The sequence below is a fragment of the Buteo buteo genome, chromosome 20 (genome assembly GCF_964188355.1).
Source record: "Buteo buteo chromosome 20, bButBut1.hap1.1, whole genome shotgun sequence".
Taxonomy (NCBI): Eukaryota; Metazoa; Chordata; class Aves; order Accipitriformes; family Accipitridae; genus Buteo; species Buteo buteo.
The window spans coordinates 3215296-3236847 of NC_134190.1; the positions used below are offsets into that span (position 1 = coordinate 3215296).

Here is a 21552-nt window from a genome sequence, read left to right on the forward strand (position 1 = left end):
AAGTTGTTACATGTGTTCACTAGTCATCAGGGCAGGGAACCTGGAGGACAGTGTTATGTTTTTGGGGCTACCACATTTGAAAATTATTATTCAGCCACCTTTAAATTTTCAGCTTACAGGCAGTAGGGAAAACAGCCAGCCAGAGATTTGTAAAATCTCTTCTGGGTCAGAATGGTTTCAGTGAGACATTTGGTGGTAGAGCGGTATGTTCAGACCTGAGTTATTGGCCTTCGGACCACTCCTTTTGCACCAGCCTTGCTGCTGCTTTTGAATGACTTTGACGTGAAAATGGAAGGAGGCCATTCTTTTTCTTTACTTCTAATGCAGTTTACAGTGCTTGTGTTTATAGTTTAAAATGATCTGCCAGGTTGAATGTAGCGTGTGAAGGGCCCATGCCTGTTCTGAAAGCCTACCTGCTACGAGGAGAGAGGGGATGGTACAGGCAGGGCACGGATGCAGGTCAGGCGGAGCGAGCGAGGCTTGTATGGTGGGGAGGCCTTTCCTTTGCCGTGCAGCATGAAGGGCACGCTGCAGTGGTTGGGGGATCTGGGAAGAAGGAGTGCAGCTGTTGTTCTCTCAACCTCTCTTTTTTTTTTTTTTTTTTAAAAAAAAAAGGTGGGCAGGGAAAAGAAAAAATCCTTATCTGCTACCAGGAAATTCTAGTTTTATCTTAAATTGAGGGAAAACGGTCCTTTAACACTGGGAGAAAAGAGAGAGGTGGTAAAGTTGAGTCTCCAGCTTGGCGTGAGCAGTATCAAGAGGTATCACAGGAGACCAGGCTCAGCGCTGTGTTTCTGGAGCGGGCTGCCCGGGGTTCTCGCTGGCTCTGACTGCTGGTGCCCCTGCTCAGCCCTTCGACAGTCCCTGCGTGGCCGTCACCCAGTCCTGTGGAAAGAAGACGACTTGAGTGGGGTCTGTTGGAAGAACTGGGCGGCAGCAGAAATATTACTTCTGGCGCAGGTACCGCTTCTAGTTGGTGGTGTGGTGGGGAAATTAACCTGTGAATAAAATGTGAATTTTGCTTGTGCTGCATGTAATGTAACTGGAGGAGGGAGAGCTCATAGCAACACCTAGCCACATGAGGGTGCTCTTGGGTTCCAAATCTTGCCTGCTGAGGCACTCAACTGGAACCTGGGCGAGGAGTCGGATCTTGCTTTCAGGGCCGGGGGGGGGGGTGTGTGTGTTAACTGTAGAAACGAGATTTTGCAAAAAACGTTTCCTTCGTGGTGGGAGTCAGAACAATTAGGTGCTTTAATAACATCAGCGATAAAACATCTAAATGTTCAAATACAACTGATTTGTCTGCCCATCCTGCAGATCAGGGAACATGTACACAGCAAAGCTGCTGCTTCAGTTTGGTAGCTGTGAGAAGATTTTGCAGTTGCCTACTTCTTGAGCACATCACATGCCATTCTATACTTGGTCACATCTAGATCCAAATGGTGAGATTTGTTCTTTAAACAAGGTCACAGAATAATTTGGCTTGGAAGGGACCTCTGAGGTTATTTGGTCCAGTTCCCTGCTTGAAGCAGGTCCAGTTAGGTGAGGTTGCTCAGGGCCTTGTCCAGGTAAGTTGTGAGTATCTCCAAAGATGGACACTCCACAACCTGTCGTGCACTTGTGCCGGTGTCTGACCATCTTCATGATGACAAAGTTTTTCTTCCATCTAATTGGAATTTTCCTTGTAACTCCTGTCTGTTACCTCCTGTCCTGTCACCATGTGCCTTCAGGAAGAGCTTGCCTCCATCTTCTTTACACTCTCCCCTTAGATAGCTGTAGGCAGCAAGAAACTTTTTTTTCTTAAAGCTGAACAAACTTGGTTCTCTTAGCTTCTTCATGTACACCATGTACCTCAGCCTTTTAATCATCTTGGTGGCCCACCACTGGGCTCATTCCAGTAGATCAATGTATTTCTTGTACTCGGGAGCCCAAAACTGAACATATTACTCCAGGTACAGTCTTTAGGATATTGAATAGAGAGGAATAAACACTTTGCTCTGTCTGCTGGCCACACACTTGCTCAGCTGTACAGCCCAGTAAGTGATCGGCTAGCTGCCTTTGCCACAAGGACACACCACTGACTCGTGCTCAAATTGTTTGCCAGGCTACCCTCTACTAGTCTACAAAGCTGCTTTCTCATCAGTCAGCCCCCTGCACCTGTACTGTGGTGTGTGGTTACTCCTTCCCACCGAGCGATAGCCCTGAACTTCATGGTATTCCTGTCAGCCCATATCTCCAGCCTAAGATCCCTCTGAATAGCAGTGCTGTCCCTCAGTCTATCATGCGCTCACTCTAATTTGGTATCGTTCATGAATTTACCATCATCCAGGTTGTTAATAAAAGATGTTAAAGAGTGTTGGCCCTAGTATTGATCACTGTGAGCTGCTTTGTAAACTGGCCATAAATTGTATGTTTTTCCTTTGAGAGGAAAAATTCTTTGAGCCTGATGATCCAGCCAATTTTCTACCTTTTTTATTGTCCACTTACCAGTTGATGTTTTGCTACCAAGGATACTGTAGGACACTGTCTACAGCCTTGCTAAAGGCTCTGTAAACAGTATCCACTGCTCTCCTCTTGTCCCTAAAGGCAGTCATCTCGTAATAGAAAGCAATCAGGTCGGTCAGGTGCAATTTGCCCTTGGTAAATCCACGCTGGCTGTTCCTAGTGGACTTCTTCCATAACCATCCCAGGGATGAGGTTAGGCTGACTGGCCTGTAGTTCGCTGGATCCTCCTTCTTGAAGGTAGGTGTGATTTTTTTTTTTTCTTCTTTTTTTTTTCTTTCCCTGCCTGCAGTGATCGGGAACTTCTCTCAATCACCATGACCTTTCAGAGATGATAGAGCAGCCTTGCAAAGACATCAGCCTGCACCCTCAACACCCTTAGATGCTTCCTGTCTGTGTGTAAATCCATTAATTTAGATGTTCCCAAACTACTACTTTCCTGTTCTGTGGGAGCTGCTTCGCTCCCTCAACTTTGCTAGTAGGGCTCAGGAGCTGTAGGGGGCAGACCTTACCAGTGAAAGCTGAGTAAAGCATTATTAATGCAAGAAGGCAATAGGTAAGTTTAAAGCCATGGTGAGAATTAGTTGTCTGGCTTTCATTGTGATATCCTGCTTAGCTGCTTGTCTGATATCTTTCAGTTTCTTTAAGCAAAACAGGTGAGAAGAGAAACAATGATTTTCTAGATGATGGCCAAATTGCCAGTTCAGTGCAAAAGGTATGAGTAGTGAAACATTTAAAGGGTAATTCAAGTCCCCACAGACTTCAGAATAAACTTTCAAGCTGAGGTGCTTTTATTTGTTAGTACATATGCATTGATAGCTCACTTTTTTTTTTTTTGTAAGTGATTTGTAGTGCTGGATGACACGGTGTGTGCTTAAAGAAGTGCTGTTGCCCAGCACTGCCTGCTCAGATGTAGTGGATTGTCTAGACAGCTTGCTAGGGAAAAACAGTTCTGGCTGCAGCACATTTTTAGGATCTTGTTATAGATCCTGGCACATCCGTGTTTTGTAGATTTCATGTCTTTTTAAAGAATGTTATCTTTGCCTTTATGTAAGTGATGTAGAATCAACAGTTTAACACGTGAACACATCAGCAGAGTCAGCACATCAAGAGAGAACTCTGTCCTGTACAGGACGTGGGGGCATAGCTTGCACTCAGTTTCTGCTGCTGACTCTTGTACATGGGCTCCATATGAAAGACACACATCCTGTCACTCTGGAAAGCTGCTCGTTTTGTATTTTGAGGCCCTGCGGGCATCATTTGCTTAGGGCTTTTGCTTCTGTCTACAGTTTGTCTTGGTCTGTTAGAAATGAGCCTACTGAGATAACCATACCCACTGCAGTATATGGAGTGGGAGGAATGGACAATGAGGTGACCCAAAGTCTAGTACTTTGAAGTGCTGAGCTGGGTGGCAGCTCTTGCTTGGTCCCAATTAAAATGGTGTTACAAGGGGCTGGTGTGACAGTAGGATGTCTGAGCTGACATACTGTGCTCAATGGAACTGTATGTGGAGGTGATGCTCAAGGTACAACCTGATTATTGCACTCAGCCTGATTTATTTTTTCACTGCATTTTATGTCCTATACGTTTTATTAGCCTTCTTTTATTTAAAGTGCACTGGGAATATAAAGTTACTAGTTTATACTGAGCTAGAAACAGGGAATATATTTAATAAATCTACGTTTCTGAAGCTCTTATTTATAAATAATGATATGTTAACAAGACATTTCTTTATGCTGGATATTGAAAGGCACTTACCGCTGAAGCATCAGTGTTTTGCCGTTTTCATTGCTGTATCAAGGGAAAACAAAATAAAACCTTTTCTATTTAGATGCAAATACCATGCTTTTAACCTGTAATGCACCACACTGACCATCCTTGACTGAAAACAATTAGCGATAGCTTTATTTTACTGAAAGATTCCCACCTTCCCCCCACTGCACACTCCCACTTTGCAAGCAGTGATGCACCAAAGAACATTTATTGGAAAAGGGTTTTCAAGCCCTAAGTGGATGTTTCAAGTGAGAAAGAAGAAAGAGCTTTGCTACACTCCAGCTAGCCAGTCTCCCTGGGTTGTTCGCTTTTGGGAGACGACGCAGGAAATTCCATTATATGACCCGTCTCTGAAGCAGGAAAACTGAGCAGTGGAACCTGGGTGCTCTGTATCTGTATCCCATGGGAGTGCCAAGCAAGGATGAATCGGGGCAGGGGGCTTAGGTGCTCCTGCTTTCCTGTATGTTCGTGGTCCCCTGTTGCCGTCACAAAAAGGGTGCGTACAGTCGGCTCTGTTTTGCCCTCACCCCCTGTTTAGTTTGTGTCTGCCCCTGAATGCTTCTAGCCTTTTAAAGACTGGAGCTGAAACAATCCAGTTGGGCTATAAGCCGGTATCATGGCACTCAGGTGGGATAGGAGAGACTGAGGTAGAGGTTCTGGCTTGCATAGAGAACTCGGAGCGTATCAGTCTGAGCAAAGCGGCTCTGATGGTCCCTGGGGAAGCCAGGCTCCAGGCAGGAGAGAGGGGCTCCGGTGGGAGCCTGAGGCAAGCACGCTAGCCCTTAGGCTGTTTAGGTACTCGGGTTCCCTGTCTTTGAATGTGCATATCTGAAAGAGTGCGAGTCCTCCTGAAAGAGTGTGATTCCTCCTGACTTGGAACGGAGAAATGACTGAAATCTCAGCGTTTCCCCTGAAAGAAAAAGGTCTGCTGTCTGGTTCTACCCTTGACTCCCCAAGTCGTCCGCAGAAGCTGAAGGCAGGCCAGTCTCTCTCCATGGATTGATGGCAAAGGACCTGAATCCCTAGCTCAGGCTAGCGGATTGGACTCTGGTGGGATGGATACTGCTCTCTGTGGTGCCGAGAGCAGCACTGCATCATGGAAAGCTTCCCTCTGCCTTACTAAGTGTTGCTTACTAATTTTCTTTTGCAACAGCAGGTTCACAGTTGCCTTCATGTTTATTTTTTTGAGTCATTTTTTATGAACCTGCGGGCCCAAGGCATGCTGAAGAACAAAACCCAAACCAAACAGCCCTCTGGTGTGAATGCCAGATTGTCACTTCTGATGTTTGGCAGTTAACAGGTGCCCAAAGAACGACTTGCAAATGCTGAAGAAATTTGTTTATGAATTATTCATTGGTTCCGTTCCAGTGTGTTGGGGAGATGGGCGCTGTTACAGAAAACGGCATAGACCTTGGCATTTAGTGTGGAGGCTGTTTGATGGGAATGCTGCAGTAGCAGAGACTTGGCCTATGTATAGAAGTTGATAACTGAACACTCCTGATCTACTTTTGACAATGCAAGACATTTGTTCCTTCTGAACTCCATGTTGTAAGTATCTTTTTCCTGTGACCATACTCTCTCTCATCTTCACTGAGACATGGTAGTCAACTTTCAAAGATAGGCAGTACATCACCTCCCTCTCCCCCCCCAGCTTGATACTTTTTACTATTGCATGCACCCTAAATAGAATATTTCAGAAGAGGTGATTACATTAGATATTGGGACCAATTATTTAAACATTTAGTGGTGTGACAGTGCAGAGTGTTCAGCAGCGCTGGCTTACAGCTACGTTCCAGATCACAGCCTGCACTGCTGGAGGTTGTACAGGACATTGTGTCAAGGGAGAGACAGGATTAATTAAGGTGGAAGGATTTTTTTGCAAGCTATATCAGTTCCTGAATTCACCTCAGAGTCTTGTCCCACAGTTATTCCTGCTTTAAGGCTCAAGCCATCTCCCTTTGAATTCCAAAGACTCCAGTTTATTGAAGCTGTGATGAGGAAGTCTTACATCGTAGAAGATTTTTTCCTCTGTCTTTGTGAGGGTGGTTGGGTTTGAAGCTGCCTTTGCAAATCATGATTTAAATTATCAAGCAAAAAATATGGGAATAAAATAAATTATTTTGTATCTTTCATTTACTAAAGAAAGCTTGGTTCACATGGTGATGTGTGTGGCAATATAGTCATTACGCTAAAATAGGTTCTGTTGCTGATGAAGGAAATGTAATACCTATACGTTCTTGAGTAAAGTACAGCATAGTATGTAATCCATTTTTTATCATGTTAAAAATACATTAAATGTTCATGTATTCTATTACTTTTACTCGTAACTTATATCAAGCCGTTGTGGTTGAAAATTGATTTCAAATAAAAATGCGGAATAACTTATTTAAATTTAAAAAATGTAAATAAACTGCAGTGTTTATAGTGAAGGTCCATTTTGGGAAGCGTGCTTTTTAAAAAAGCCAAATAAAACAGGTATTATTTTTAGGTAGATTTTTAGTAAAATTAATTTACTCCTTTTTTTATTTGGTCATCTCATCCTTTTATACTCTCAGTCACTATTCAAAGACAGAACAAAGCAGGTGTTACTCAACTCCCAATCAGGTTCTTATTGTTTGAATAAATGAGATATTTTTATTAAGCTAAACTGAAAAAGTAAAAAATTGTTCTTGCAGAAGCAGGCAAAGCTTTTGAAGCTCTGGTTCCAGTGCATCAGGCAGTAATTCTTTAGATTTAGTATTGACTTGTTAAAGCTATGAGGTAGATGCTCAGTGATTTAAATGAAATTAATAGATTGGCAAACATAGGCCTCATTAGTGTGCATAATCACATTTTAAAATATTAATTTGTTTTATTTTTCAGAGTAAATGTTTTTAACTTCAAAATTTTACCTTGTTACTAAAAGAATTATAAGCGGTCTCCATCTACATGAGGAGATGACATAATACTGAGAGAGGTTGGGGAAGAAAGGATGTAACTTAGCTGTTCATGAGAAGGTTCTTCCTGCATCCTCTTGAATCCGCGGCAGAAAAGGTGTAATTTTTTGGTGAATCATGAATTTATGGTGAGGGTCAGGGTGTACGCAGTCTCCCTCCAGACACTCCGATTGCTAGTAATCAGCATGTTTCCCTCCTTGTGGAGGGAACTATATCACCACTATTCCTGAAGTTATGAATGTCTCCTTTTATGTGCATTTATTATGTGCCCTACTTTCTCTTTGCTCTGTGATCAGTATGCATTACATCTACTGCATTGGGATCCTATGTTCCCTCCCATGGGTAGGGGAAAAAATCCAAACCCCAGAATTCAGTTCTGGCAGATTTATTTTTACTTGCATTGTACATTTAAAAAAACGGGTCTTGTTCATCCTGGACGATTCCATGGAGACACAGAAACTAGTGAAAGGAAGACAGATCCTCAGTATTTCAGGGAAACATTTTTTATTTTTAATAGCTGCTTAAAGCTGTCTTTTTTACTATTACTCATTGCAACTCAAAAGCCTGATGAGAACTTGGTAGATGTAACATTCTAAGTATTCAGAACATCACTGTTTCTTCGCTTAAGGTATAGTTGAGTTTCAGGATTTTTTTTTCCCATCAAAATCAGGGCCAATACTGCTGTTTCTGAAATACATAGACTGCTTTGGTTTTTATACACACTTCAGTAGCCTTTGCAAGCTCACTGCATTTTGTGTGTGTGCATGTGCATAGCTAATCTTTAAAATTTGAAGTCTATCTTTATATTCGTGATAATAAAAATTTTGCCATCCGCTCCTTACTTAAAGTGACTTTTTAGTAGGCTGCTTTGTAAATGTCACAAACTGTGCAGTTGTTGCTAGGTAATTTTTTCCCCCCCCTTTTTATCTCCAGTTTGTATAGCCTTTGAAAAGAAACGGTTGCTGGTCTTGAAATGCTCTGCTTTCTCTCGCCCCCATTTTTTTTGTCCATTTATACAAACCACTAAACACTTGAAATGACTCCATGCTTACCTTAAGGTTTTATACTGCTGCCCTTTCTTGTCTTTGCGCCCCTTGGCATGTAAAAATCAGGAGCAGTTATTTCATAAGATGTCTTTTGCTTTACATTTTGTACTGTGTCTTCAGAGGTGCTATTTACTCCCTCGTGCCTTTCTTCACCCCCTGTTGGGAGTAGGTTGTAGTACAAGAACAAGTAACTGCGCTCAGGGAATAGAGCAAACTTGGTATTGAAATGGCTTAAAATAGTCTTATCCACAAGTTCCTCGTTAAATTTCTGTGTACAGTAGATGTCAAAGAACTGCTCAGTCTTTGAAGAACTTTACTGTTTCTTCACAGAAGAACATAGAAATTTAATGAGGAATTTGTAGATAGGACTATTCAGCAGCTCGTTGTTTATGGTTCACCTGTCATCGTTCTCTGTGTCCCCTGCACTCCTGAGTACGGGATGTGCAAGGGACACAGCAGTGGAAGGCAAATCCCTGTATCGCTCACCCAGGAACAAAAGGACGGTACCCTGTGGTGGCAAAGTCATCTCACTGGTGAACACTGCCAGTGCCCTGTCTTCTGCCTGGGTTTTTTTGTGGAGTTTTTTTGTTGTCCTTTTTAAAACTAATTATATTTATAAAGGGGCATAACAGCCAAAGTCTTTTGCCTCCAGCAGTGGCTGGGTGCCAGGATGTTTGGCAGCAATGCCAGCCTAAGATATTCCTGATCCTCTTTTTTCTTTTTTCCCCCCACTCATTCTTGCCCCCTCAGTTGTACTGACAGAACAGTTTGTGGGATTATGTTTTGAACCAAATAACTGAACAGATCTGGCTTAAAATGCAGGCTTGTTCTTTTTTGTGTGTAAAATCTTAAAAAAAGAAAAGCCCACGTTTTGTGGCTTCAATGAGAAATGCTTCAGGGAGCTAAACAGTTGTCCTGCTGTACCTTGAGGGGGATGAGAGGGGCTTAAACTTCTGCTGGGAAATGTGAACAATTTGTGAATGCACTCCTGTATCACCACCAACAGAGCAATTTTCTTAAATCTAGTACCATAACCTTCTTTCCAGATCTTGAAGATATGTTGACTACGGAGCATTAAACTGCAGACACAAGGTATTCAGAAACTGTGGTATTCAGAAGTGCGTCTTGTGTAACAACCACTGCCCGTGTCAAAGCAGGGATTTATCTGTGGTCAAACTAAACAGCTGAGAAGTTGAAGGGGAAGTTCTGTTTCAGGGTAGCTCTGTCTTGCTTGGCTTCTCCAGTTACAAGTGCTGTAATCAGTAAGGCGGTCTACGAGCACTCAGGTGAAACTCTGTACTGGTCTCCCTCCCTGTAAATTCTTCCTGCTAATGGAATGATGCAATTTGTGTGGAAATTCCTCCTGTTTGGTCACTGTATACAGTAATTTAGATCTGTGCAATTTAGAACTTGTTGTTGTAAATAGAGGGAGTTTGGTTTAAAGGTTGTGAGAGAACACTGCAGGCATGTAGGTTCTGGAAAACCTTCAGCTACCAGAAGTCCGTTTTTTTCCCCTTTCCCTGGAAAGTCATATGGAGATTGAAATTATTCCCAGCTTCATTTACCTACTTTTTTTTTTTTAAAGTGGATGAATTTCCATAGTCAACTTTACAAATGTCAGTATGCTTAAATGATGTTTATGGTAGCAAATGAGAAATTATAAGTTGAGATTTTTCTGCTACTTCTGGCCAGAAATTTGTGAATTAATTGTTGGGGGTAAGGGTTGTCACTGGTGAATGGTCACATCTTCACAAACATGCACATAAATTACTTCAATGAATTTGGTCAAAATTGTTCGTCTGGAAAGGACAGAATTTGTGCTGAGAGGAGGCAATTCCTGACCCAACTGGGCAATAGCCTCATGACAGGGTGCTCCCTTAGGACATGGAAAAACATAGGCAGAAGGTCCTTAATTCAAATCCGAGATGTTAAAAATTTGAATTTATTTCCCAAATCCCTTCTGTATGTTTGCCTCTCTCTTCATCCTCCCCCAGATTTTCCAGAGTCTTGTTTGTGTTCCAGCATGGAACAAAAATCCAGAAATACCAATTTCTTTTTTTCAAAACGGGATGCTTGTTCACCAGCCTACCCCATTATTCTCAACTACAACACATATTTGAAGGGAAGCCCTATGAAATGGAGTAGATTGTGCAGTCATTTTGAGATACTAGCAACCTTGTAATGCAGTTCAGATCATTAAAGAAAACGTCTGACACTTTCATGTGTGTAGCAGGGACTGGGCAGACGAGAGAGGCAAGGGAAAAAAAGAGCAGAAAGCTTTCTACAATTTCCTACAAGCTTGTGATGATTTTGAAACGTTAAACTATCGATACTAAAATGGGTCATTCTGAGGTTAACTGAGGCAATTGCCAAGAGTTGTTTAGCAGACCACATAACATTGTTTTAGCAAAGGAAGTAGCTGTACAAGGTATTATTCTGTTTGGATGCTAAATTAATAGGGCCAGTTTGGGGGCTAGAATTTGTCTTGGCTGGTGGTGGGTTACCTAGGAAACAAGGATTAACCCCCCCCCCCCCAATCCTAAATGAGGAGAGAAGTTTATATTTTTAGGCAGAGTGTTTAACTTTGTGTTGTATATATACTTACACATGCATGTATGCGTGCCTGACTTCAGTATCTGAAAAAAAATAAATGACATACATGCGCTCTTTTTGTGGTGTCTTCACAATAGAGGAGATAGGGTCTCAGGTATGTCAAGCTCAGAGAAGGCTGAAAAAAAGAGAGATCATTTATCTTTAGGCAAGTTACTGGCTATTCAGCATTTTCCCCAGAGATCTGCACTTCAAAAGCAGGGTGAAGTATTACCTGACAGTTACTTCCAGAGTTTCTGAGAGTAATTTGCTGTGTTACACATGCAACTTAGCATTGTCATCCCTGGCATGGTAGTATCTTAGGCAGCCTGTATCTGGGCTAATACACAGCTTGGTTTTGTAATATTTAGAAGAACTTTTATTCATCTCTTTAATTGCAGTCTTTGAATGAGAAGGAGTATGGTAAGTGCATATTGTTTCTAATATTATAGTATTCTTGGTATCTTCTGAGGCTTAAACTTTAAAGAATAAGTTTCAGTACTATTCAAAATAAATTAAACTGTTTTCATAGAGAGTTTATAACTCCAACTACAAGAATTTGGAGCCAAGGCTGCCTGCTCTGCAGTGCTTAACTTACTCCAAAGACTTTTTAGTCTTTTGTTTGGAGGCCTTTGTGTACTGCCTGGTAGGGCTGTGGGTGATAGCTTAGATACACCATGCTGAGGAGAGTGTAAAATATTGTTAAAACGATTGTAAAAATAGTAACTTGGTACTACACGTTCTTCTTGCTGTGACATTCTCATCATCCCTGCTTAGCTTACTGTCAGAAAAAGAAGTCTCTTTCTATAGTTAGCATAGGAAGGCGTATCTAGCCAAAAGAAGAGTGTGCTTGGCTCTAATCTGCCGCCTCCATCATTAGCGCAGTTGGTAGCAAAGGCCTTACTTCAGAGCTGTGCTTGCAGGTGAGGGCTTGGGGGATTTATTTCTTTGACTTGCTTTGGGATTTTTGATGCTCTTGGCATAGGAGGTGAGCAGAATTGGGAGTGTTTGTATTGGAAGCATTGGCTGCCCAGAGACATCAAAAAACTGCTGCGGTGCTCCCTGGGCTTCCCATTTCACTCCCATCTGTACCTTGAGAGGAGGACTTCCTCCTGAAGCCCATGCTCGCTCTGTCTCATGTGGTTTCTGAAGCTGTTGATGCTGCTTTCACTCCACCTTTCAAATACATATTTTATTTTCTGTAGCACTAATTCCTTTGGGTCACAGCTACCTCATTGCAGTGGATTTCCTAGCCCCATGATCTGCCTAGTTATTAGGCTGTTCTCCTTCATCAGTCATCTTGTAAGACAGTGACTAAGAAGAACAGTCAATACATTGGAATAGAAAGAGAGACTTCTTGTGTGCTGAACAGGCAAAAGTAGCAGTAACACAGTACATCATTTCAGTAGGGATGTTACTGAGGAGGTGAATCTTCACAGAGGAAATACAGTCCTATGACTACATTGATTGAGGTATATCTAGGCTTAAGCTAAGTGCCTTGCCCTAGTAGCAATATTGGTACCTATCTGTGGTAGTGGTTGTCTGTCGTTTTTCTTTTCCTAATCTTACTGGCCTGCTCTAAGAGTACAGACCTGGTGTTTTCTCTCAGCTGGACTTGGGAAGAAACCAGAGCTTGGATGGCGTGTGTTGCACAAGGTAAGTTAGTAGGGGGTTGCAAGCGTCCCCTGTGCAAGATTGCCTTGAAAGCATCTGCCATCTGGAGAACTCCAAGAAATGTCCTTGCTTCGGAAGAGACTAGTCTGGAGTATACTTCTGCAGGTTTTTTTTGGGGGGGAAGCAGGGAAGGAGTTTGCTTCTGGCTCACCCAAAATTGGTTACACTCGTTTTGTGGTAATGTGCAGAGATGGCTGGGCTGAGCTGTCCTGCTGCGTGTGGATTTCCCAGCTCAGTTGGCATTTGCCAGCAGTCTCTGAGCCCAACAGTTGGAGCCTTGTTCACAGATACCATACTTGCTAAAACCTCTGCTGTAATAGAACAAAAAAACTTTGTTCTTCCCTGCTTGCTTTTATAATTTTCATTTCTTTTTAATGCTTATAACATTAGCAGTTGCACTGTGAGGAAGGGGTATGCATGTGTTTGCAAGCATATTTAGGTGTATATGTAAACACACACACAAATTAAAATTTTGACAGGGCTGGTAACAGTGCAGAGCAAGTGATATAAACAATTCTGCATCCTTTTGTAAGACAATGGAAAACGTCAAAGATGAGTTAAAGGTCAACCTAATTTTGCAGGTTTGTAGAACTGCAGTTTTCTCTAAAATGTTTTTTTCTCTTTACTTGTGAGACTAGCATAAACTGAAGCTGTGTACAAAGCAAATTACACTGCAGATAGCAGAGCAAAGGGTGTCAGCTGTACAGGAGGTGCCCAGGGTATGAATCTTTTGGTTTAGTTTTCATTCTTACTTGTCCTCTGTGGTGTTAGCAGCAGGGGTAGAACTTTCAGACTAAGTATAACTGTTTAATTGCTGTTCTTCAAGGTTCACAAAATGGTCAATATAGCTGTTATTGCTAATTACCTCTGGTCAAGACCACTGTGCTAAGTGGTATTCAAAGATTTCCTTTAAACCAAAGGCTATAAAATCAGGGAAGTAGCAAATTAATGGGAAAGGCAGGGTGTTATGAAATAGAGTGTGGATTGTTTGACTATTTTTATATATACCAGTGTGTTTGTGTGTGATTTTTTTTTTTTTTTGAAGTAGTTGTAACTAACGTGTCTCTTAACCTTGCAATTAGTAATTCCCTTTGGTGAGGAGGTAGAGTGGACCTCATAGGACCTGAAGGGGGAGGGCAGAGCAGTTGCTGATGCTTGGAGGTATGTTGTGCTGGGGGGCAGTATGGAAGATGAGTGAGAAGTCCAGAGTGGGAGACAGTGCTGGAAAAATTTCAGCCCACTTATGTATAATTTTTTTGAGAAGGATGAAGAGGAGTGGATAATAACCCTGATGGTGAGGAAAAACATGAACCTGATGTGACAAACAGAGACCTAGTATAAGAGATTTTAGAAGCTGGTGTCATCACATACAATGAGGCAAAGAAAACCAAGGCAAGTACTTGCCTTCAGGCTACAGGAGATGACTGAGGGAGACAGGGATAATGTTGGTGTAGAGGAGGTTTTATCAGACTTGAGCTTCTAATCTCAGGTGTTTTAACAGTCCTCCACCAAGTACGAAAACTTCCAGTGAGCTTTGTATGAATCTTCAAGGTTTATTTGGGTCAGGCTTTCAGCCTTTTTCTCGTAATTAAGATTTGCCATTTTTCCCCTCTCACATGAAAATCTACTGGTTACTTTTTGTTAATTAAAGGACTTTGAACTGGGGCTTTAAGGAGAGTCAAATACTAAGAGGATTGGCTCTATTGAAACTCTGACATCAGTTTAGATGTGGCCAAGAAAAGGCACTGTACAGGCCAAAGGATGTCAAAAATGGATTTCATTAAATGACAGTGATTTGTTTAGTATAGGCTGGGGTGATATTTTCAGAAGGTTCAAGACCCTCTGGAATATTTTATTCCCATCTTAGACATGCTAGAGAGGAAGAAGTGACAGTGTTTGGGTACTACCCAGTGTGAAGGCCACATGACAATGGCCTGTAGATGGGAATGTTGTAAGGTAAAGGCACATGGAGAGATGTTCAGGTACTGTGGTGACAGGGTTGTGCAGGTACTTGAAAGTACACAGAGGTGCAGAAATTCGTAGGTCACAGGCCTGAAGGAATGGAGATGGAGAATGGCGATGTTAGCATCTTTATAGAGACTATGCAAGATGGTGGATTCCTTATTTTTTTTTCAAAAGAAGAGTGGTTTGGATCAGAGCCAGAAGGTTTTGGTGCTAAGCTCTCATTTCTTCCCTTTTGTACCATGAGTGAAACATAACAAGTCCCTTTTCAGTCCCAGTGAGTGTAAAAGAAATGCTGGCTTCAGACAGCATTTTGCAGGTTTCTATCACTTCTTAAAAAGGAAGAAAGAAAATCTAAATCTATCAGTTCTCACTCTCTGCCTCTAATGCTGCTTCCTTCTTTCTGGAAGGAAAGAAGAAGGTGCCTAGCTGGATATGTAGTTGATGAGAGAACAAGTTACAGATTGCCCAGTAACGGTCATGCAGAGCCTTCCTGCTCTTGTCACCCCAGTTATTTCGGGGTGCCCTGTGGAGTACGCAGGGGTTTCAGAACAGAGGACTGGCGAAACCCGCCGGCTGGCTGGGAGCTGCTCAGAATGAGCAAGGTGGGGAGTGGTAGCTAGCGTGCTTCTCTGTAATCCTGCTGCTGTTTTGAGATGAGGCATCTGAAATCAGGATTGCCAGGGAGACAGATAAGGCCTGAGGCAAATGCCTGAGGATTTGCTGCAGCTGGAGGACTGCAAGTGTAAAAGTCTCCTTTTCAGAATCCACTGCCTGGGCCCCATGTCCTGTGGCAGGTGCCTCCCAAGTCCCCTTCAGAGGATGTGGCAAAATTTATTTATTTTAAGATGCTACTGCTGAGTGTGGTACCCGTGTGTAGCTTAGAGCACTCAAAGTGTGAGAGGTCTGAGTTAATTTCTCTTGTGAGCCTGGGGATACAAGTCTGCGTCTTCCAGCTGTCCAAAGAGTTGCCCTTGGTGCCAGGATGGGATGAGGATGGGCATTGTATCTGCCTGCTGCTCAGAGCTGAACCTCTTTTACAGCAGAGACCGCAAGCTTCTCGAGACAAGAAAAAGAGCAAGTGAGGGGCAGCCTGCCGTGCCGTAGCCTGGTGTTTAAGACCCACAGGCAGGGCAGAGAGTTGTAGGTTCCGGCTCCTGCAGCCTCAAACCGTGTGTACATTTTACAATAAACAGACCATGGATAATGACCTGAAGTAATTCCCAGCTATGACTGCATTTTGTAACTGTTCCAGGTTGGCTGAATTGCCATTATCAGGCTCTTTCACAGCCCTCAGGTTTTGGATTCCAGTGTTAAGGGAGGCGTTGGACGTCTGACTGCTGGGGCTGGACTCGGTTGATTGTGTGCAGAAGTAGGCTGTGACAGAACGGTCAGGTCAGGTGGGCAGGCACCGCGGTCCAGAGTTAGACGATGGAAATTGGAGGTTCTCTGAACAGCACTGCAGTCTCCCAAAGCACAAGACGATGGAAATTGGAGGTTCTCTGAACAGCACTGCAGTCTCCCAAAGCACAAGACGATGGAAATTGGAGGTTCTCTGAACAGCACTGCAGTCTCCCAAAGCACAAGATGATGGAAATTGGAGGTTCTCTGAACAGCACTGCAGTCTCCCAAAGCACAAGACGATGGAAATTGGAGGTTCTCTGAACAGCACTGCAGTCTCCCAAAGCACAAGATGATGGAAATCGGAGGTTCTCTGAACAGCACTCAGTCTCCCAAAGCACAAGACTTAGCTGTAACCCTGGGGGAGGAGGATTGACTACCCGGGCATCTGTTTAGAAAGGCACTCGGGAATAGAGACTGTCCAGTGTGCTCTTAGAACGAGGTAGTGGGCAGTGTGTTTTGTACAGGAGGTCAAGAGTTCGATTATGGGAGGCAATTTGGGTGAATGGCTATGAATTGATGGTGTCTATGAGCAGGAGGGAGCACAGTAAAATAAAACCAGTAGCCTTCATAAGAAGGAAAGGGTTAATTTCCTTGATGAAGCTATACAAAGGGCTCAAATGCAAACTCTCCCACCTTGCAAAGACAGGGAATGTAAATAGCAAGCTCTTCGTTGACCTCAGATGCAAGAAGGAGCCAGACAAAAAGTGGGAACTAGGTCAGATGGCTAAGGCAAGTACAAGTGAATGTAGCACAAGGGTGCAGGTACAGAATTAGAAAGGTCAAAGTACAAAATAAGATGCAATGAGCAAGAGAAATTGAGAGCTACAGTAAATAATTTTTAGGATGTCAAAGTCTTTGCTTCAGTTTCCCAAAAGGAACTAGCATGGTAGCTGACTTGGTATAAAATGCTTCTTGACTAAAAATAATGTAACTGTTTGGACCTCTGTGTCATCCTTAAGTGAAAGTTAATACTGTGGACTCTTCGTTGTGTCACTTGGCATCTATCCCACACCAGTATCTTGAATTTACTACTTGCATTTTGGCCTGACTAGTGCTAACCATGGTTATTTGCAATGCTGTCTCTGCCTGCTTTACATTTTTCATATCTGACATGCAATATGTCTCCCAGAGGAGGTCTTTTAATCTCATCTTTCTTCACCCTCAAGCTGTGTAGACTTTTCTCCAGTAAGTGCACAAAGAACCTACTGAGCTGCTCCTTCCCCCAGCATCTATAGGATTTTCCAACATAAATCTCTCATCTATCAATGGATTAACATGTTTAAAATGCAACTCACTGAGTGGATTAAAGAGCTCAGGCATGTGTAATAAGATATAGTACCTTTCACTGCAGTAATGCCAGTTTGGATCAATCCAGGACGTTAGTGACTGGGAGTTACCATTTGAACAGCATCAACTGAGTATGGTTATAAACTTGTGTCATGAATTTCTCTCTGGGCAGGATGGGGAGCTTGTGAATGGAGTCAGCTGTGCAAGCAGTGCCTTCCCATTTCAGGCAATAGAAGGATATGCATCCAGATTTAACTTGGACAGATTTTAAGACATTTGATAGAAAAAAATTGTCGTGCAGTGGGATTTCTTGTTTTGTCCTTTTAAAGAAAAGGGATGATGTTTGTGGGGGTGTGGGGGGCGGGGCAGAAATCCCAATATCATCCTTATTATTCATAATTTTCTTCAAATGTGAATAATGTTTGCAATATTATTTATAACTTTGTTCAGTTCTGCACTTCAGATGACATGGCCCAGGGCACTGATTGGTGTCCTCTGGCTATCTTCTTGGGACAGTTGTGGCTGTATCTACCTCTCCCCTCTGCTACAGATTGCTCTGCATGGAGGGGAATGGGACTGGTCTGCACACACACGTGGATTTTGTTCTTTTTTTAAAACTCCTTTTTTTTTTTTTTTTTTTTTTAAGGGACAATTCCCTTTTGTTTTTAAGCATTTAAAAGCCTTTTTTTGATGTACCTGTCACAGTACTCAGCACAACCAACATTTTTTTTCTTTGAAAGTATACAGCTTCTATTACAGAACTAATGTGTTTGGACCCCCTTGAGAAGGGAGCCACTTGGAAAAATGAGTCACAGTTTATTTCCAAATCTTGAAGTGATGGGTATGTGATTTTTTTTTTTCCCTCTGAATTTTTGAAACCATTTGTCAGAGAGGATAGGCTTCAGCCTTGGTTAAAAAGAAGCAATCATGTGGCAAAACAGTTTAGCAGTTCAAGTAAGGGCCAGAGAAACTACGACCTGGATGAAAGGTCAGGTATACTGTTCTCTACCTTTTTTTTCTTCTTTTATTTTTTTAAAGTTCAATCATTCTTTTACTTCTTCCTGGAAGTAGTTAGTAATACAGAGTTTCATGATGCGTAGTGTCCTGAAAAAGACATCTGGGTTTGGAAAATACATCTGTCACACAACTGCTGATTGCTCTGCTTATTGGATTGCTTTTAAAATGTTCAGCTGTTTTTCTGTAAGGCTATTACCAAGGTTATGATTGGTCTCATCTTATTTTGTCTGTCTTTCTTGCCTTTCATTCTTTCTGTCTTTCTGTTCTTATTTTCTTGAAAACATTACCAAGCAAAATCTATAGCAGAAACATTCTAGTTTCTTACTCAAAACCTAGTATAGTGAAATGAAGACTATATAGCATCGTGATAGTTTTGAGCAAAAGAGAATCTCAGTCTCTTTCCTGCGCTAGTAATTAACTCTCCTGCTTCAGTTGAAGTCCTGTTTCACATGATAGTTTTCTCATCTGTGTATGTTATTATAGTAGAAATAATACTTAAGATTATCAGACAAAAGGTGATGAGTAAATTATCATCATTACCAGATTTCTTGGCTGCCTAATACTAGGTTCAGGGAAGTTAGATATATGAATGGAAATAGAGTTCAGTGCAGCAGTACTGAATATGCACATGAAAAGGTGGCATAGCAGGAGGTAATTGCATGTTTAAGTGTTTGCATGGGTCTGTGGATTTTGTAGCTGGCCTTAGAGTAGCTGTGTGAATGTTGACTTTTTTTGTTCCATGAACTTCTGAAACTTCTGCACCCCCATGTAGATTTAGTTCTTTCATTTCTGTTACGAAAATGAACTTGGGGAAATAAGGATTTGGTGTACAGGGATGGGTATTTTAAAAGGATCCTTGAGCATGTGGAGAACGCAGGAGGAGAAACACTGTATGCAGAATAGCCCTGACAGCTGGTGGGGGGGTTTAATGAGTGAGGGGCCAAGGGTCTTGCGTGCCCAAGGCAGCACAGCAACCAGATCCAAACTAATGCTGTTCATTCCAGGATTCGAGCTGTAGTGACTATATAGCTATCTTGAGAGCCCAAGATGGTCTCTTCTAGGGCTGGAACTGCCTGGAAGAGTGTGCTTCAAGTCTTCTTGCCTACGGCTGCCACCAGTTGCTAGTTTTCAGGTATTGGTCTGAGACAGTATCTGTTGAACACTGTATCAAAGTTGAATGACCCTTGCTGGAAAGTAAATGCAAGTTTTGCACCCTGCATACTTGAATGTGAGAGCTCTGAATGAAAATGAAACACTTAGACCTTTTTGAGGATTGAAAGCCCATGCTTTAGGTGTCTGTGAAGAAACTGAAGTCTGTGTGAGAACATCTCAGAAGGTTTAAAGAAATAATCTGGTAAAAGCAGTAGTTATGTCTTACTCAAAAGCCATCAGTAGCTCTCCTTTTCCAGAACGGAGGTTGCTTTTCTAAATGGCCTGAAACCTTACCAACTCTACCTTTCTCTTCATCCCCTTTTCTTCTGCTGTACTTTATTCTGTTCCCATTGTAAGCCTAAATGCATCTGTCCCAGGGAGCATCTCTTGCGAATTTAACAGTTGTGTAGTGTCAGATTTGTTATGCTGGGTCAGGCCATTTGCTTGGTATTGCTCATGAAGCTGGCAAAATTAGAAGTAGATCAGGCAAAGTGAAAGGAATGGGAATTTTGGGTGTCTCTTACTCCTTCTACTTTGTCAGAGATTCTTGTTGCCTCTGCTCCTCTCCAGAAAATGCACTAGAGATAAATTAAATGGATAATGTTTTTCCTGCCTTGGGTTGTGGTTGTCTTGTGCCTTCCCTTTTCTGCCTCATTCTGTTTTGGTCTTCCTTCACCTCCAAAAAAGAAAGCCTTCACAAAGCTCCAGAAATGCCTGATGCTCACGTGCTGCGTGGGCTGTGCCAGCACTGGGTCTACCTTTTATTTAGTCTTGTGTCCCTGAATTCTGAGGCTGAGGAGCCGCTGCCATAAAATACTGAAGGTCAACATTATATTGACATTGGCTTTGCCACAGATTATTTAATGCAGTTCTGGGTGATGGCCGACAATGCTACAGGTTGGGTATGGCTCCTGGCCAGTTTTGCCTTCCTCTTTGTGTGGCAAAGTAAAATGACTCAGCTGGATGCAGTCAGTAGTTGTCTTGAGGTGTGGGTTTGCCAAGTACTAAAAAGGGGAGACTGGTTAATAAAAGTGTCTGAGGGCCAGACTGATGCTATGAAAGTGTGAAAAGATGCAGAAAATGAAACTGTTATTTGACATGTAGATGTATCATTAGGCAGCTAAGTGTCTGTATTCCCATTTCACTGAATTTGTTGTTAGTGTTAGTCAGCGGAGGTTAATGTCTTCCTTGCCTGAGTTAACAGTAGGACTTTTTTGTAGCATTCTGTACTTCTGCTGAGGAGGCAGCCACAGAATCCTTCTAGTGATGTGCCAATGTGTTGCACATATTTGGGCTGGTTGTAATAACCCTGTTAGGACGATGGTTCATCATCTTGATAATTAACAGAATCCAGTTGGTCTGATGTAAGTATTTTTAACTTCAAGTGCTTTTAAGAAAGGAAGACATGAACAGCACCTGCTAATGAACAGTTATTTCAGCGTACTTATTATTCAAAATTATGTTGTTATTTTGCTGTACAGTCAACGGTAATGGGGTTTTATTATTCATCAATAAGATAGATGCATATCTTCCAGTGGTATGCTGTTAATGTGCCAAGGAAATGCCATGGTTGGTTTGTTCTTTCTGTCCTTCTCTCAAGAGAGGATATTGTGGTTTGTGGTATAGTGTTTTGTTCTGATGGATGTAGCAATGGCTGTGCACCCTGCACTCATTGGTACTGGCAAAGGCAAGAGCGAAGTGCATTTTGCCCTTGGAGTGAAAAGTGGTGATGTCTGTGGGAGGCCTTGTTCCAGCGGGGATTCTTGTCACAGTCTTGCACCTATCTCAGTAAAGCTGTACCTGCTGCACATGGCAGCTTCACCTGTGGGGGCCTGTGCTTAGTATTGTGAAGTTTATTGTGAAACACTTCCTATGCCAACTCTGATAGAGTTGTATCCAGAGTTCTTCATGTTTGATACCTGAAGGTCAATGCTTTCTCTTTAAAAGTCATCTTTGTAATTATTTTGGTAGTTTGCAAGTTTTTTGTTGTATTGCTTCTTTATTGAATAACCCCCCCAAAATGTTTTCCAAATCAAGACTCCAATTTTTTATTTTTCTTGTTGGTTTTGTGTTTGATGGCTTTTTTGTTTGTTCTTTTGGGGTTGTGTGGTTGGTTGGTTTGGTTTTATTTTTTTAATGCTTTCCCTTGTTTTCTACTTCCCCCTATCTCCGAAGACTGACAGTGGCTCCCTCACACTTCCCAGTTCTCA

The 21552-nt window shown here is 42.2% G+C and overlaps 1 protein-coding gene across 2 annotated transcripts in view; it reads left to right on the plus strand.

Annotated features, from left to right (window-relative positions):
* The window catches only part of SLC66A2 (solute carrier family 66 member 2), a 69098-nt gene that overhangs the window by 24787 nt on the left and 22759 nt on the right, over positions 1 to 21552 (plus strand). The window lies entirely within an intron of this gene.